This window comes from Canis lupus, chromosome 37 (genome assembly GCF_003254725.2).
Source record: "Canis lupus dingo isolate Sandy chromosome 37, ASM325472v2, whole genome shotgun sequence".
NCBI lineage: Eukaryota > Metazoa > Chordata > Mammalia > Carnivora > Canidae > Canis > Canis lupus.
The window spans coordinates 221,420-237,271 of record NC_064279.1 but is presented as its reverse complement, the minus strand read 5'-3'; the positions used below and the strand labels follow the sequence as shown (position 1 = coordinate 237,271).

General features: G+C 49.6%; 1 protein-coding gene and 1 long non-coding RNA gene across 43 annotated transcripts in view; one reads left to right on the top strand and one right to left on the bottom strand.

Moving 5' to 3' along the window:
• LOC112656497 (uncharacterized) overlaps positions 1-15,852 on the top strand; it is a 441,756-nt gene that overhangs the window by 250,115 nt on the left and 175,789 nt on the right. The gene's annotated exons all lie outside the window — the stretch shown is intronic.
• The window catches only part of LOC118353533 (uncharacterized), a 368,208-nt gene that overhangs the window by 225,737 nt on the left and 126,619 nt on the right, over positions 1-15,852 (bottom strand). The window lies entirely within an intron of this gene.

Genomic DNA, 15,852 nt, shown 5'->3' with positions numbered 1-15,852 from the left:
ATGCCTTTGAAGGCCCCATATCAAAATGTAAACAGAACTTGAGGGGGATCCCTGGGTGGCACAGCGGTTTGGCGCCTGCCTTTGGCCCAGGGCGCGATCCTGGAGACCCAGGATCGAATCCCACGTCGGGATCCCGGTGCATGGAGCCTGCTTCTCCCTCTGCCTGTGTCTCTGCCTCTCTCTCTCTCTCTCTGTGACTATCATAAAAAAAATAAAATCTTTAAAAAAAAAAGAAGTTTAAAAAAAAAAAGAACTTGAGGAATTGCTCCAGCCCTTCGGGAGTACCCCGAGACCAACTCTTAAAACTAAGCTAAAACCCACCTCAGGGTCCAAGTCCCTGCTCTGCTCTGTCGGGTATACTTGGACACAAGCTCAAGCTTGTAAATAAACTCTCATGTGTTTGCCTTGGTGTCAGCTTCTCGGTGGTTTCTCGGATTAGCAATCTTGGGCATAACAGTCTGAGATAAAAAAACAAAACCAAAAGAAGCTCGGACACAGGTAGAGTGAACGCAGGGTTCTGAGAGAAGCCGCGGAGACCTGGGGGCTTGGCCGCTCTTCTGTGGAGGCCCCAGCAGACTGGGGTGGGGGATGCTCTGCCCCAGAGCCAGAGGACCCAGAGACCCCACCCGCATCCCGCCTATCAGGGCCAGGTCTCAGGAACAGGGCAGCACAGCCCGCTGAGCCCAGAGGCGCTGACGCCCACCCCGCCTCTGACCCCGCAGGTGCATCTCCCAGGCAGATGTGCACCTGACAATCAGCGCCATGGCCCATCCCCAGACCCCACACAGAGCATTCGTTGCCACCAAGTTGTTGGACCACAGTGGCTGCAGAGCTTAAGCTCTGCCTGGAAAGTAGGGTCTAGATTCCTTTGTACTTTGTGCTCTTTTTTCATTTATTTTCTTTGATTCTTTTTTATTAATTGCCTTATTTTAATTTCTATGTATGTACCTTATATATTTCTTATTTTTGCTTTCATAGTACTTTAATTGTGATTCTTTTTTAAATTTTTTTCAATTTATTTATGATAGTCACAAACAGAGAGAAAGAGAGAGAGAGAGAGAGAGAGAGGCAGAGACACAGGCAGAGGGAGAAGCAGGCTCCATGCACTGGGACCCCGACGTGGGATTTGATCCAGAGTCTACAGGATCATGCCCTGGGCCAAAGGCAGGCACTAAACCGCTGCGTCACCCAGGGATCACTTTAATTGTTTCTATTTTGGGATTTAGAATCTTTTAACAAGCAGGCCAAAATAATCTGGGTTTTATTTTGTTTTGTTTTGTTTTTTGGGGGGGAGGGCAGTTGTTATTGTTTTTCTTGTTTTTTCTTTTTCTTCCTTCTTTCTTTTCTGGAAAATATAATGAGATGGAGAAAATCACCTCCATAAAATAACATGAGGTCTACTCACAGCCAGGAAGTTCATCAATACACATATATGATGTCTAACTACAGTTTAAAACAATGATTATAAAGACAACAGCTGGGCTAGAAAAAGAGCACAGAAGAAAACTAGAGAAACCTTTACTGTAGAAATAAAAGAACTAAAATCTAGTCAGGCCAATGTTAAAAATGGTATAACTGAGATGCAGTCCCAAGTGGAAGCCTTCAAAACAAGAATGGTTATGGACCACAGAGACAGACGTAGGGAAGTCATCCACTTATTAAAACAATAACATTCATACCATAGGAGACTCAGAAGATGAAGAGAGAGAAAAGGTGGGCCTTTCTCAGACATTAGAAACAACAAATACCCACCATTTGCTTCAAAGTGGATGGAACTGGAAGGTATTATGCTGAGTGAAGTAAGTCAATCGGAGAAGGACAAACATTGTATGTTCTCATTCATTTGGGGAATATAGATAATAGTGAAGGGAATATAAGGGAAGTGAGAAGAAATGTGTGGGAAATATCAGAAAGGGAGACAGAACATAAAGACTCCTAACTCTGGGAAATGAACTAGGGGTGATGGAAGGGGAGGAGGGTGGGGGTGGGGGTGAATGTGTGACGTGTACTGACGGGCTGAGCACTGGGTGTTATTCTGTATGTGGGCAAATTGAATACCAATAAAAGTAAATTTATTACTAAAAAAAGAAAAAGAAAGAAAAAGTGGCATCTGGGTGGCTCAGTCACATAAGCTATTGTCTTAGGCTCAGATCATGATCCAATTCCCAAGGCAGGCTCCCTGTTTGCAGGGAACCTGCTTCTCCCTCTCCATCTGCCCCTCTCGCTCTTGGTTTTTCTCTCCTCTCTCTTTCAAATAAATAAATGACATCTTTAAAAAGAAACAAACAAACAACCCAGAAGGAAGAGAAATCTCCCATGTAGAAGAATTTCAAAGAAGTTGTACAGACATTCCACCCTCAAGTTGATTAGCATAGCCTCCCACTCATATGTATGGAATACACATAGTAACTTCCTTCTACAAAATAGAATATGAAAATGTGTATATAAAAATGATAATATAATAATAATAATAATAATAATCACTTTACTACGGAGAAAGCTGACAAACACTACCTCAGCAAGATGATCAGATTGATACCAAGACTGATAAATCATGTTGATAATATCTATCCTTTATATGATATAATTAAAATGGCAGTATATCTCTTTATATAATCCACAAAAAGAGTTTAATCATGAGATAACAGACATTTCCCAACTGAGGTAAATTTTACAAAATACTCTACTTCTCAAAGTGTTCCAGTTCAACGACAACAAGGAAAGGCAGAAAGACTGTCACAATCCAGAGGAGCCTAAGAAAACATGAGGACAAATGGAATGGGATATGAGGGATGGTAACTTAGCAAAAACTAAGGAAATCTGAATAAAGTATGGTCTTTGGTTAATGAGAATATTTTAATATTGATTCAAGGCTAATATTTGTACCTTCCTAATATACCACCAACATCATATCCCTACCCCACAACATCCACCCCCACACCATCGGCCCCCAGCAAGGACCCAGTGCAGCTGCCCCCTGTGGGACATGCTCAGCCTCCCTGGGGTTTTCTGGATACCCTGCTCCCATCAGAAGCCTGATTGTCCCATAGAGAACCCAGAGGTTGCAGGGAGGAGGGAAGGCAGAGATCCCCGAAAGGCTGGGTGTAGGTGAGTGGTGCAGAGGATACATTGGGCCCTGCCTCCGCCCACTGTCTGTCCTGGAGGGCGGCACACCCTGCACAGGACACCAGCCCCTAACCCAGAGGGACCTGGGCTGACCTGGCTCTGTGCTCTGTGGGGACTAGGTTGAATTGAGCCCCTCCCAGGCCCAACACAAAGACTAATGGGATCCAGGCCCCATGGTCCTGGCCAGCCCTGGATTCTGGCCCCAGGCTGAGCGAGCCCTCTCACAGGTGGATGTGGCCTCCTGGGCCCTGGGCGTGCCCCACAGATCCAGGTCGCTAACCTAGGGCAGACTGGGGGATCCCGGGACACCCCAGGGTAGGGAAAGGATGGATAGGCCGGTTGGCCCCACCCAACCCCACACCAGGAGGCAGGCTCTTCCAGGTATTGGGGCCCCAGAGGGCCCAAGGCAGGTGTCCAGCTGCCCTGCGGGGCCCCAGTACAGGAGCCCATGAGCTGCAGGTCCAGGTCATCTCTGCTGTCCTCAGAACAGTCACTCAGGCTGAAATCTCAGGACACACGCCCCCACCCGGAGTCCACACATGTTCCCACAATGTGGACTCTAGCACCCGCCTCTCCACACCGTGTGATTATTGCCCTCCCCTAAAGGACAGAAAGGTCTCCCTCCCCAGGGGAAGGCGCGCATTAGGCTCTGAGCCCCTTTGCTGTAAAAAGTCAATAAAGTGTTGTGCAAAAATGCACAGCCAGCCCGTTTCTGTGTATCCCAGAACTCTGTGCATGGGGCGTGAAGAGACACCCAGAGAGGAGGAGGGGGCACCATCCAGGCCCCAAACAGCCCCTGCAGGGGCGCCACCAGGTACACAGAGCTGACGTCCCCACGTGCCTTCCAGGGGCAGCCAGACGCCAGGGTCAGGACCCCACAGACTTTACTTAGACTCAGGCTGTGTCCCCCGGGCCAGGTGGGGCTGGGACAGAGTGACAGCCAGGGAGCTTCAGGTCACCAGGGTCTGTGCACAGCGACCTGGGAGGTCTGTGCTCCCTCTGTCCTGAGGGCCAAGGATGGCCGAGTTCCGGGGCACTTCCTCCCGTCCTCGCATCCCCGTGCCTGTGTGCCTGGGGCACAAAGGGCCTGTGGGGCGGTCAGCGTGGCCCTGGAAGGGATGTCAGGACACCAGGCCCTGGTGTTGTGCCCAAGATTGTAAATCAGGGAAACCACCAAGGAGCCCACACCGATGGAAACTCCCGAGGGTTTCTTTACAAGCTGGAGCTTGGGTGTAATTTCACCAAACACAGCGGAGCAGGGACGTGGATCCCGAGACTAAGAGGCATAGCAGCTTTATAGGGGCCAGTGGCCCATGGGATATGCAGAAAGTTGCACAGTCATGATGGTCCACACGCAGGTGGCCAATTGAATTACACCTGACCAAATAGTATCCACTTGAGCTGGCCTATTACTTTGGTCAGAATCGTCGCACAGTTTTGGGGGGCACAAAGCAGGGTTACATTGTTATGAGCCGATTTCCGATTAGGGTGTGCCTAGCGGCCTGACTAGGGTGGGGCAGCGCCTTAAGCAATAAGCAGCTCATGTGGGGGTCATAGGGGAGGAGGTGGGTGTAGCACAAAATGGAATCAGTCCTGCTCTGCTTGTCCAGGGGTAGGGGATTTTTGTTAACTTTCCTGGGTCCCACACTTGCAGCTCACGAACCTGGGCCACCCTCACCAGGTGGACTCACTGTGCACAGCTTGTGGTGCTGGATCTCTCACACCAGTGTGTAGAGGGCACCCTCCTCACCCTAGTGAGTAGGGGCTGGGTGAGCATGGGGCTCGCCAGAAGGCCAGGCAGCACAGGGGACCGAGAACCCCAGCCCAGACCCCAACTCGACTCCCATACACAGGCAGCAACAGGGCTCCCCGCCATGGGCAGCCAGCTCCTCAGGATCTCCCCCCAGGGCGGCGCTGAGGTCTGGCTCCCTGCTGGAGAGGCATCTGGGAGAAGAGAAACAGCAGGTGCTCAGCGGGACCCCCTGAGGACATGGGAATTTGGCCGAGTTGGACCTTCCAGCTCAGCTGACCCTCCAGTGGGAAGTCACTGCAGGAGCGAGCCCCGAGTCGGCAAGGAGAGCCCAGCTATCTGCCCAGCGCCAGCACCAGAAATGATGTTGTGCCAACCATTTCGGCATTTGGGTGACCCAGCCAGAGGATCAGATACCTGCACGTGATATCTACATGTGATAGACACACACACAACCCAAAACCAACAAAAGTCGGAATCCCCCCAATGTTGTCAAACAGCAGCCGGATAGTTACATACACGATGCTGTGGTCCCCAATAGGATACATGGTAGACGCTATAAACCATGACTACAGAGGTACTGGAGGCACGGAGATGTGCCTGCTGGGTTTCAAAAAGGAGCACAGAGAGGCAGGAAGCATCCTACGGAGGGGGTGTCCCTTCTAGGAAAGGACACCAGGTCCCTGTGTAGGCTACAGATGGTGAAATCTGTCCTCCTCTCTTTCAGCTTCTGGTTTTCCTCCTCTTTTGTTCTTCCTAATTCTAGTTTAGCCTCCACCCTGCATCCAAGACAATGACCAAAGAGGCTTCGTTATGACATCGCATCCTAAAAGGAGGCCGAGCTCTGGCTACCGGGTTCAGAAATGGTCATTGCCTAGGTGTATGCTGATCCCCCGAACTTGTGGCTTCACGGCTCTTCTCTCCCTGCAGAACGAGGGGAACCACAGGTCTTACAATGAAAGACGCCCACTTTCACTGGGGCAGTACTATCCCTTGTGGAGGACGTCATCTGGGCCAAGTAGGACAAGTGGGGCGATCAAGAATAGTTCGCAGGTGAGACATAAGCAAACACTTACCTTTGATGTCATGCTTTATTTGTTCATCCATTTATTATTTGTTAAATATTTTCGTTTCATGTCCTCTCTATACCCAACATGGAGTTCAAACTCACAACCCTGAGATCAAGATCCCCCAACCAGGCCAGCCAGGCACCCCAGTGCCATGTTTCATAACTCTTTGCTTCCTTGCCTATCTCTGCATCCAACTGGAACATTAAGTCCTGGACGGGAAGCTTTAGTTACCTCCGAATCCTAGAACATTCTCACTGTATCCCAATCCTAGATTGACATTTACCATTGAATAGCACTTTAAATAAATAGTCAGTAAAATAACTACTACAGTAAAGGAAATTATCAACTATTCACGTGTGTGGGCCCTGCTCCCTGGGCTCCCAGGGAAGCTATGGTTTCTTTCACATTGATCAGGTCCAAATGACTCCACCACACCTCAAAGCGTGGGCTCAGTTTCTGCCCTGACACATGCAAGACCCCTGCATCAATTAACATGTATCAATCAATCAAAGAGAGCCTGACTGGCTTGGTGTTGTTCGTAAGAACATGGGACTCTTGTTCTTGGGGTAGCAAGTTCTAGCCCCATGTTGGCTGTAGAGATTACAGAAAAATAAAATCTTAAAAACAATCAATCAGTTGATCTTGGGGAGACACAGCCCCGGATCCCACAAGGGCAGAGAGCCAACTGAAGGGTCTACGCACAATATTATAAGCAGCAGTGCACAAAATCTGAACTTTCAGAAGTCTCCTAGAGTGGGGGACACACCAGCCTTAAGGTGTTCAGGTGGAGAAGTAGGGGGCAATCCCTGGAGAAACAGGGCGGGCTCAGGATCCCAAGGGTCCCAAGGACAGTGGCGCCAACTGTTCCCAGGCACAGGAGCAGGAACCCGGCTGAGAGCAGCAGGTACTCGGGCCAGCTGTCTGCCCTGTGTGGCCATAAGCTGCAAACCCCTGTGCAGTCACAGGGCCCCGTTCCTGGGACAGACCAGCAAAGGCCAGGAGTGCGAGGACACCCTCCCAGGCAGGAAGAGCACAGGGCTCCACCAGGGCAGCCCCTAAAATTTGGAGTTTTAAAATTCAGTCACTTGTCTGTGGGGAGGCTGAGAAAATTGAGGCCGTTCCACTTTAAGTTCACTGTTAGCACAAGAACTGCCATCCGAGGACCCTGTGAATAAGAGCTAAAATTTACATTTCTTCAGTTACAGGAAAAAAAGAAAAAAACACGTTACAGCCTAAGGTCCCAGAAAGCCCCATATTAGAATGAGAACAAAGCTCAATGCCCTTGAAGGCCTCATATCAAAATGTAAACAGAACTTTAGGAATTGCTCCAGCCCTTCTGGAGGTCCCTGAGACCAGCCCTTAAAACTAAGCTAAAACCCACCTCGGGGTCCAAGTCCTTGCTCCACTATGTGGGGTATACTTGGACCCAAGCTCGAGTTTGTAAATCAACCCTCCTGTGTTTGCATTGGTGTCGGCTCCTTAGTTGTTTCTCCGATTCAGAATCTTGGGCACAAGACCCCCATGTCCCCTCCCCACCTGGGCTGATCCCCTGTCCCCTCCAACCCAGGCTGACCCTCAGTCACCTCCCGCCGACAGCAGCTTGGCACAAGCCCTCACAGAGGTCCCACGGCCACGGTCGGCACTCTGGCTGTCCCCGGCCTCCCAGGAGAAGAAAGGAGTTTTCGGTAGGACACATTCCCATGGTGGCCCCAGGGCTCCCTGCCCAGGATGGCAGCTGGGGACAGGCCGTGGTCTGTGTCCCTGATGCCAGCTCCTCCTCCCCGGTTTTCCTGCAGGAAATGAAGGAGGAGGCCTCGTCTCCTCCAGGGACATCATGCAGATAGACCTGGACATCAACAGGACGTTCGGCAGCCAAATCATGTTTTGGGATTGCTAGGGGGTGGGGTGTGGCTGCTGAGTCAGGGGGCTTCAGGGCCCCAGGGGAGTCCCAGAGGCTTCTGGGTAGGGAACACAGGGCTTAAGAGGCCGGGGGAAGCAACAGCAGCCAGCAACACACCACTGTATGGTAGGGTGCCGGGGATGACCACCGTGCCCCAAAACCCGGGGCTTCGGGGATGAGGAGGTCACTACGTTGGCGCCTCTAGGGGTTTCCATGGGAGCTGAACCCCAAAGGGGTGAGGGACAGCCCCTTGAAAAGCAGGGGGCTGCGGTGGGGCCCGTGGAGGGCAGTAACCGGACCTGGGGGCCAGGCGGCATGGCAGTGGCTGGAGCAGGACACACATCCATCCGATGAGGGTCGGACGGGTCAGGGAGACACCCACACTTGGTGTTTTATATATATCTAAATTCTATGCATTTAATTTGAGACAATTTGCAATTTGTAAACATACATAGTATGATGATCCCCAGATAATGCCCCCGGTCCAGCCAGCGCCCTTCACTGACCACACGGGACCCCAGGGGCAGGTGTCACAGCAAACCCCAGACTGAGGTCGCCTTTATCTGTAGACATATCCGTGTGCATCTGAGAGAATGTGGATGCCCTGTGTCGGCAGGCCCCCCACGCCATCCCCCTCATTCCCCACCCCCACACCATCCCCCTTCATCATCATCCCCAATGGCATCCCACCTATACCATCCCCCTCACACCCACACAGCCCCACACAATCCCCACCCACACCACACCCCCACCATCCCCCCTACACCATACCCCACACGCCACCACCATCATGCCCCTGCCCCCACAACATCCACCCCCACACCATCTGCCCCCAGCAAGGACCCAGTGCAGCTGCCCCTGTGGGACATACTCAGCCTCACCAGGGATCTCTGGACACCCTGCTCCCATCAGAAGACCGGGTTTCCCATAGAGTACCCAGGGGTGGCATGAAGGAGGGAAGGCAGGGAGCCCCTGACAGGGTGGGTGCAGGTGAGTGGTGCAGAAGACCCACTGTGCCCTGCCTCCACCCACTGTCCCTCCTGGAGGGCGGCACACCCTGCATAGGACACCAGCCCCTAACCCAGAGGGACATGGGCTGGCCTGGCCCCGGACTCTGTGGGGGCTGCGGGGATTTGAGCCCCCCAGGCCCAACACAAAGACTAACGGGATCCAGCCCCCCAATGGCCCTGGCCAGCCCTGGATTCTGGCCCCAGGCTGAGAGAGTCCTCCCACAGCTGGATGTGGCCTATTGGGCCCTGGGCGTGCCCAACACGTGCCTAGGTCGCTGAACTAGGGCAGGCCTGGGGATTCCGGGACACCCCAGGTTGGGGAGAGGAGGGGTAGGCGGTGGCCCCACCCACACCAACACCAGGAGACAGGCTCCACCAGGTTCTGGGGCCCCAGGGGGCCCAAGTCCGGGGTCCAGCTGCCCTGCGGGGACCCAGCGCAGGAGCCCATGACCTGCAAGTCCAGGTCAGCTCTGCTGTCCTAAGAACCGTCTCTCAGGCTGAAACCTCAGGACACGTCCCCACCCGGAGTCGAAACATGTTCCGAGGTGGGGGACTCCAGCACCAGACCCCACCCCACATGTGATTCTTGCCCTCCACTAAAGGACAGAATGGTCTCCCTCCCCAGGGGAAGGCACGCACCCTCAGCTCTGAGCCCATTTGGTGTAGAAAGTCAACAGAGTGTTGTGGTGCGAAAATGCACAGCCAGCCCCTTTCTGTGTCTCCCAGAACTCTGTGCAGAGGGTGAGGAGAGACCCCGAGAGAGGAGGAGGGGGTACATCCACGCCCCAAACAGCCCCTGCAGTGGCGCTGCCAGGCACACCCAGCTGACATCCCCACGTGCATTCCAGGGGCGGCCAGACGCCAGAGTCAGGCCCCACAGACTTTACTGGGACTCAGCCTGTGCCCCGCAGGCCAGGAGGGGCTGGGACAGAGTGACAGCCAGGGAGCCTCAGGTCACCAGGGTCTGTGGAAAGTGACCTGGGAGGTCTGTGCTCCCTCTGTCCAGGGGGCCGGGGCTGGCCGGGTTCCGGGGCACTTCCTCCCCTCCCCGAACCCCTGTGCCTGTGTGCCTGGGGCACAGAGGGCCTGCGGGGCGGTAGCGTGGCCCTGGAAGGGATGTCAGGACAACAGGGCCTTGTGTTGTGCCCAAGATGGCGAATCCGAGAAACCACCAAGGAGCCCACACCGATGCAAACTCCCGAGGGTTTCTTTACAAGCTGGAGCTTGGGTCCAAGTGCACCGGACACAGAGGAGTAGGGACTTGGACACCGAGACTAAGAGGCGTAGCAGCTTTATAGGAGCCAGTGGCCCATGGGAATGCTGAAAGATGCGTAGTCATGTCGGTCCACACGCAGGTGGCCGATTGAATTACACTTTACCCTATAGTATCGACTTGAACTGGCCTATTACTTTAGTCAGAATTGGCACGCAGTTTTATGGGGCACAAACCAGGGTTACATTGTTATGAGCCATTTTCGAATTAGGGTGTGCCCAGCGGCTTGAGTCAGGGTGGGGCAGCACCTTAAGCTATAAGCAAGTCATGTGGGGTCATAAGGGAGATGACAGGTGGAGCACAAAATGGAATCAGTCCTGCTCTGCTTGTCCAGGGGTAAGGGATTTTTGTTAAATATCCTGGGTCCCACACTGCAGCTCACGCACGTGGGCCACCCTCACAAGGTGTACTCGGCGTGCACAACTTGTGGTGCTAGATCTCTCACACCAGGGTGTGGAGGGAACCCTCCTCGCCCTAGTGAGTAGGGGCTGGGTGAGTATGGGGCTCATCCTGAAGGCCAAGCAGCACAGGGGACCGAGGAACCCCAGCCCAGTCCCCACCCAGACTCCCAAACACAGGCAGCCCCAGGGCTCCCCCCATGGGCAGGGCGGCCCCAAGGTCTGGCTCCCTGATGGAGAGGCATCAGGGAGAAGATAAGCAGCCAGCGCATGGGAGGACCCACTGCCGCACATGGGAATATGGCCAAGCCAGACCTTCCAACTCAGCTGACCCTCCAGCGGAAAGTCACTGCACGAGGGAGCCCTGGGTCTGCCAGGAGAGCCTAGCTACCCGCCTAGCACCAGCACCAGAAATGATGTTGTGCCAACCATTTCAGCATTTGGGTGACCCACCCAGAGGATCAGATAGCTGCACGTGATAGCTACATGTGATAGACACACACACACCCCAAAACCAACAGAAGTCGGAATCCCCCCCAATGTTGTCTAACAGGAGCCAGATGGTTACATACACGACGCTGTTGTCCCCAGTAGGATACATGGAAGATGCAATAAACCATGACTGCAGAGGTGCTAGAGATACAGAGATGTGCTTGCTGGTTTCCAACAAGGAGCACAGAGGTGCAGGAAGAATCCTACGGAAGGGAGGCCCCTTCATGGAAAGGACACCATGTCCCTGTGATGGCTACGGATGGTGAAATCTGTCCTCCTCTCTCTTAGCTTCTGGTTTTCCTCCTAAATGCCATTTTCCTCAATCATAAGACCAAAAATTTATTTTATGTTTTTAAATTCCTTTTTATTGGAGTCCAATTTGTATGAATTCTTGCTTCAGCAAGGGTGTCATTCAGGAGAGAAGGAGAGAGAAAGATTTTCTGGACAGTCAACATATCAAGGATTTCATGACCACTTAACCAGTCCAGTAAGGGATTAAGAGGGACTCTTCTAGTGGGGGACAAAAAGAGACCAAAAGCAATAAAGACTAGAAAGGACCAGAGAACGTCACCAGAAACACCAACTCTTCTGGTAACACAAAGGAACAAAGTTCATATCTGTGAATAATCACTCTGAATGCTGATAGACTAAATGTTCCAATCAAAAGATATAGGGTATCAGAGTGGCTTAAAACACAGGATCCGGGATACCTGGGTGGTTCAAGGGGTTGAGCATCTGCCTTTGACTCAGGCTGTGATCCTGGAGTCTGGGATCGTGTCCCATATTGGGCTCCTGGTGGGGAGTCTGCTTCTCTCTCTCCCTAATTTTCGGCCTCTCTCTCTCTCTCTCTCTCTGATAAATAAAATCGTTATTAAAAAAACAAGATCCATCTGTATGCTGCCTACAAGATGCTCACCTTAGACCTATAGACACCAGCAGATTGATAGTCAGGGGAGGGAAAATCATCTACCACGCTAATGGATATCAAAAGAAAGCTGGAGGACCCATACTTATATCAGACAAACGAGATTTGAAACGAAACCCTGGGGGACACCTGGTGGCTCAGTGGTTGAGCATCTGCCGTCGGCTCAGGGTGTGATCCTGGGATCCCAGGATCGAGTCCCACATCACCCTCCCTTTGGGGAGCCTGCCTCTCCCTCTGCCTATGTTTCTGCCTCTGCTTCTCTGTGTATCTCTCAAAAATAAATAAATAATATATTTAAATCTCAAAAAGAAACAACAAATATTGTAAGAAGAGATGAAGAAGAACATTATTTCATAATTAAAAAGACTATCAAGATCAAACAACTAACTATTTATGCTGCCAACATGAGTACCTAAATATAGAAACCGATTAACAACAAACGTATAGGAAATCACTGATAATAATACACTGACAGAGGATTCCAACACCCACTTATGGCAACGGACCGATCGTCTATGCAGAAAATCAACAAGGGAACAATAGCCTTGACACACTGGACCACAGGGACTCAACAGATATAGTTAGAATATTAGATCCAAAAGGAGAATAAACATTCTGTTCAATTGCATATGGGACATTCTCCAGAACAGATCATATCAGGGCCCACAAATCAGCCCTCAACAGGTACAACAGGTACAAGAATGTTGATTTCACACCCTGTACATTTTCAGACCAAGGCGCTATGAAACTGGAAGTCGACAGTAAGAAAAAAATTGGACAGACCAAAAATACGTGGAGTTTATGATCATCCTACTAGAGAATGAATGGAGCAACCAGAAAATTAAAGAGGTAATTTAAAACAAATGAAAATGAAAACATGTTTCTCCAAACCTCTGGGATGTAGCAAAGGCAGTCCTAAGAGGGAAGTACATAGCAATACAGGCCTACCTCAAGAAACAAGAAGTCTCCAATACACATCGTAACCCTACACCTGAAGGAGCTGAAAAAGGAATAGCAAACAAAGACTAAAGCCTACAAAAGAAGGGAAAAAATTAAGATCAGAGCAGAAATAAACAATACAGAAACAACAAAACAGTAGAATGGAATAACAGAACTAAGAGCTAGTTCTTTAAAATAAGTAATAAAATGGATCAAGCCCTAGCCAGCCTTATCAACGAGAAAAGAGAAAAGACCTAAATAAATAAAATCACAAATGAGAGAAGAGAGATCACAATCAACACCAGAAAAATAAGACAATTATAAGGGGATACTATGAAAGATTATACGCTAACAAACTGGGAGACCTGGAAGAAATGAACAAATCCCTAGAAATGTGCAAATGAGCAAAACTGAAATAGGAAGAAATAGAAAATGTGAACAGACCCATTACTAGCAAAGGAATTGAATCAGCAAGGCACCTGGGTGCCTCAGTGGTTGAGCATGTGTTTGGCTCACGTCATGATCCCGGGGTCCTAGGGGTTCAAGTCCCACATCAGGCTCCCCGCATGGAGCCTCATTTTCCCTCTGCCTATACCTCTGCATCTTTGTGTCTCTCATGAATACATAAATAAAATATTTAAAAAAGAAAAAAGATAAAAAGTTGAGAAAGGACCCAAATAAAATCAGATGAGAAAAGAGAAATAAAAACCAACACTAGAGAAATACAAACGATTATAAGAGAATATGATGAAAAATTATATGCCAGCAACCTAGAACCTGAAAGAAATAGATCAATTCCTAGAAATATATAACATAGCAAAAATTAAAAATGAAGAAATAAGAAATTTGAACAGACAGATAACCAGCAAAGAAATTGAATCAGCAATCAGGGTTCTCCCAACAGGAGACGCTTAGATCAATAGAACAGAATGGAAAGCCAAAACAAGATACAAACCTGTATCTATGACCCATAAAGGATAACAAGGCAGGAAGGAATATCCAATGGCAGAAAGACAGTCTCTTCAATAAACCCTAACCCTGACCCCAGGATAAGAATAAATGGTGTTGGGAAAACCAGGCAGCCACATGCAGAAGAATGAAACTGGACCACATTCTTACACCATATATATAAAAAATAAATTCAAAATGGATGAAAGACCTAAATGTGAGACCTGAAACCAATCAAAGAAGAAAAGATAGGCAGCAACGTCTTTGACATTGGCCACTGATTTTTCTTTCTAGATATGCCACTGAGGTGAGGGAACAAAAGCAAAAATGCTATTGGGACTTCATCAAAATGAAAAGCTTCCGCAAAGTGAAGGAAACAACCAAAGCTAAAAGGCAACATACAAAATGAAAGGAGATATTGGTAAACAACACATCCAATAAAGAGTTAGTATGCAAAACACATAAAGGAAATATAAATCTCAAGATCCTAAAAACAAATTATGCAACTAGAGATGGGCAGAAAAATGAATGGACTTTGTCTCTGACAAGACAGCCAGATGGCCACCAGACTCACGGAAAGACACAAAGCGTCACTCATCATCAGGGAAATGCAAACCAAAACCACAATGATATGTCACCTGAGAGCCGTCATAATGGCTAAAATTAACAACACAAGAAACAACAGGTGTTGGTGAGGCTTTGGAGAAAGGGTAGCCTCCTTACATTCCTGGTGGGCATGCGAACAGATTTAGCCACTGTGGAAAACAGTGTGGAGGGTCCTTGAGAAGTTAAAAAAATTGGATCCCTGGGTGGTGCAGTGGTTTGGTACCTGTCTTTGGCCCAGGGTGCGATCCTGGAGACCCGAGATCGAATCCCACTTTGGGCTCCAGGGCATGGAGCCTGCTTCTCCCTCTGCCTGTGTCTCTGCCTCTCTCTCTGTGACTATCATAAAAAAATTTAAAAAAAGAAGTTAAAAATAGAGCTACCCTACGATTCCAAAATTTCACAGCTAGGTATTTACCCCGAGGATAGAGAAGTACTTTAGTAGATTCGAGGAAGGACACGCAGCCCAATGTTTGTAGCAGCGTTATCAACAACAGCCAGACTGTGGATACAGCCCAGATGTCCATCGACTGATGAATGGGCAGAAAGATGTGGTAAATATACACACTGCGACATCACTCGGTCATCAGAAGGGATGAAATGACTCCATTTACGGTGACGTGGAAGGAGTGGAAAGGATTTATGCTAAATGAACTCAGTCAGAGAAAGACAGATACCAAATACCATACAATTGCATTCACATGTGAATTTTGAGAAACCAAACAAACTGGCAAAGGGGCGGAGGAGGCATGAGAGAAGCAAACCAAGATACACACTCTTAACCACAGAGAATAAACTAATAAATACCAGGGGAAGGTGGGGAGGATGGTGAATCAGGGGATGGGGATAGTGGAGGGCACCTGTGACCAGTACCAGGCGTTGTATCCAAGGGTCTAACCACTATGTGGTAAACCTGAAACTATATCATACTGTGTTTACAAACAGGAATTCAAGTAAAACTTTAAAATAATAATTGGTAGTATAGAGAAAACATGTGCACACAAGAGATAAAATCAGAAAGGCAACTGAAAATCCAAATAAAGAGTCTTTAGAGCCACAAATCCCCTCCTTAGCTCAGCTCGGGAGAAACCTGCCATGTCTATTCTCACCCCAGCAGAAGCCAGGATTTTGATTCTCTGGGGAGGCCACTGACTTGGTGGAGTCAGGCTATCTTTGAACCCAAAACCTAAATAGAGTGCATAAAACTAAACTGCCCAAGATGCTAGGAGTCCCAGTGCAGGCACATGCCAAGACCCAAACTCTAACCATACACAGACATAAGCCTAACCCTACACTTAATCTTAATGTTAACCTAACCCTTAAACAAGACCCATCACTAATCGAAAACCAAACACAAACCCCAAGACCAAAACACATTCACGGAACCTTCATGCCAACCCTCACCCTATATCCTAAAC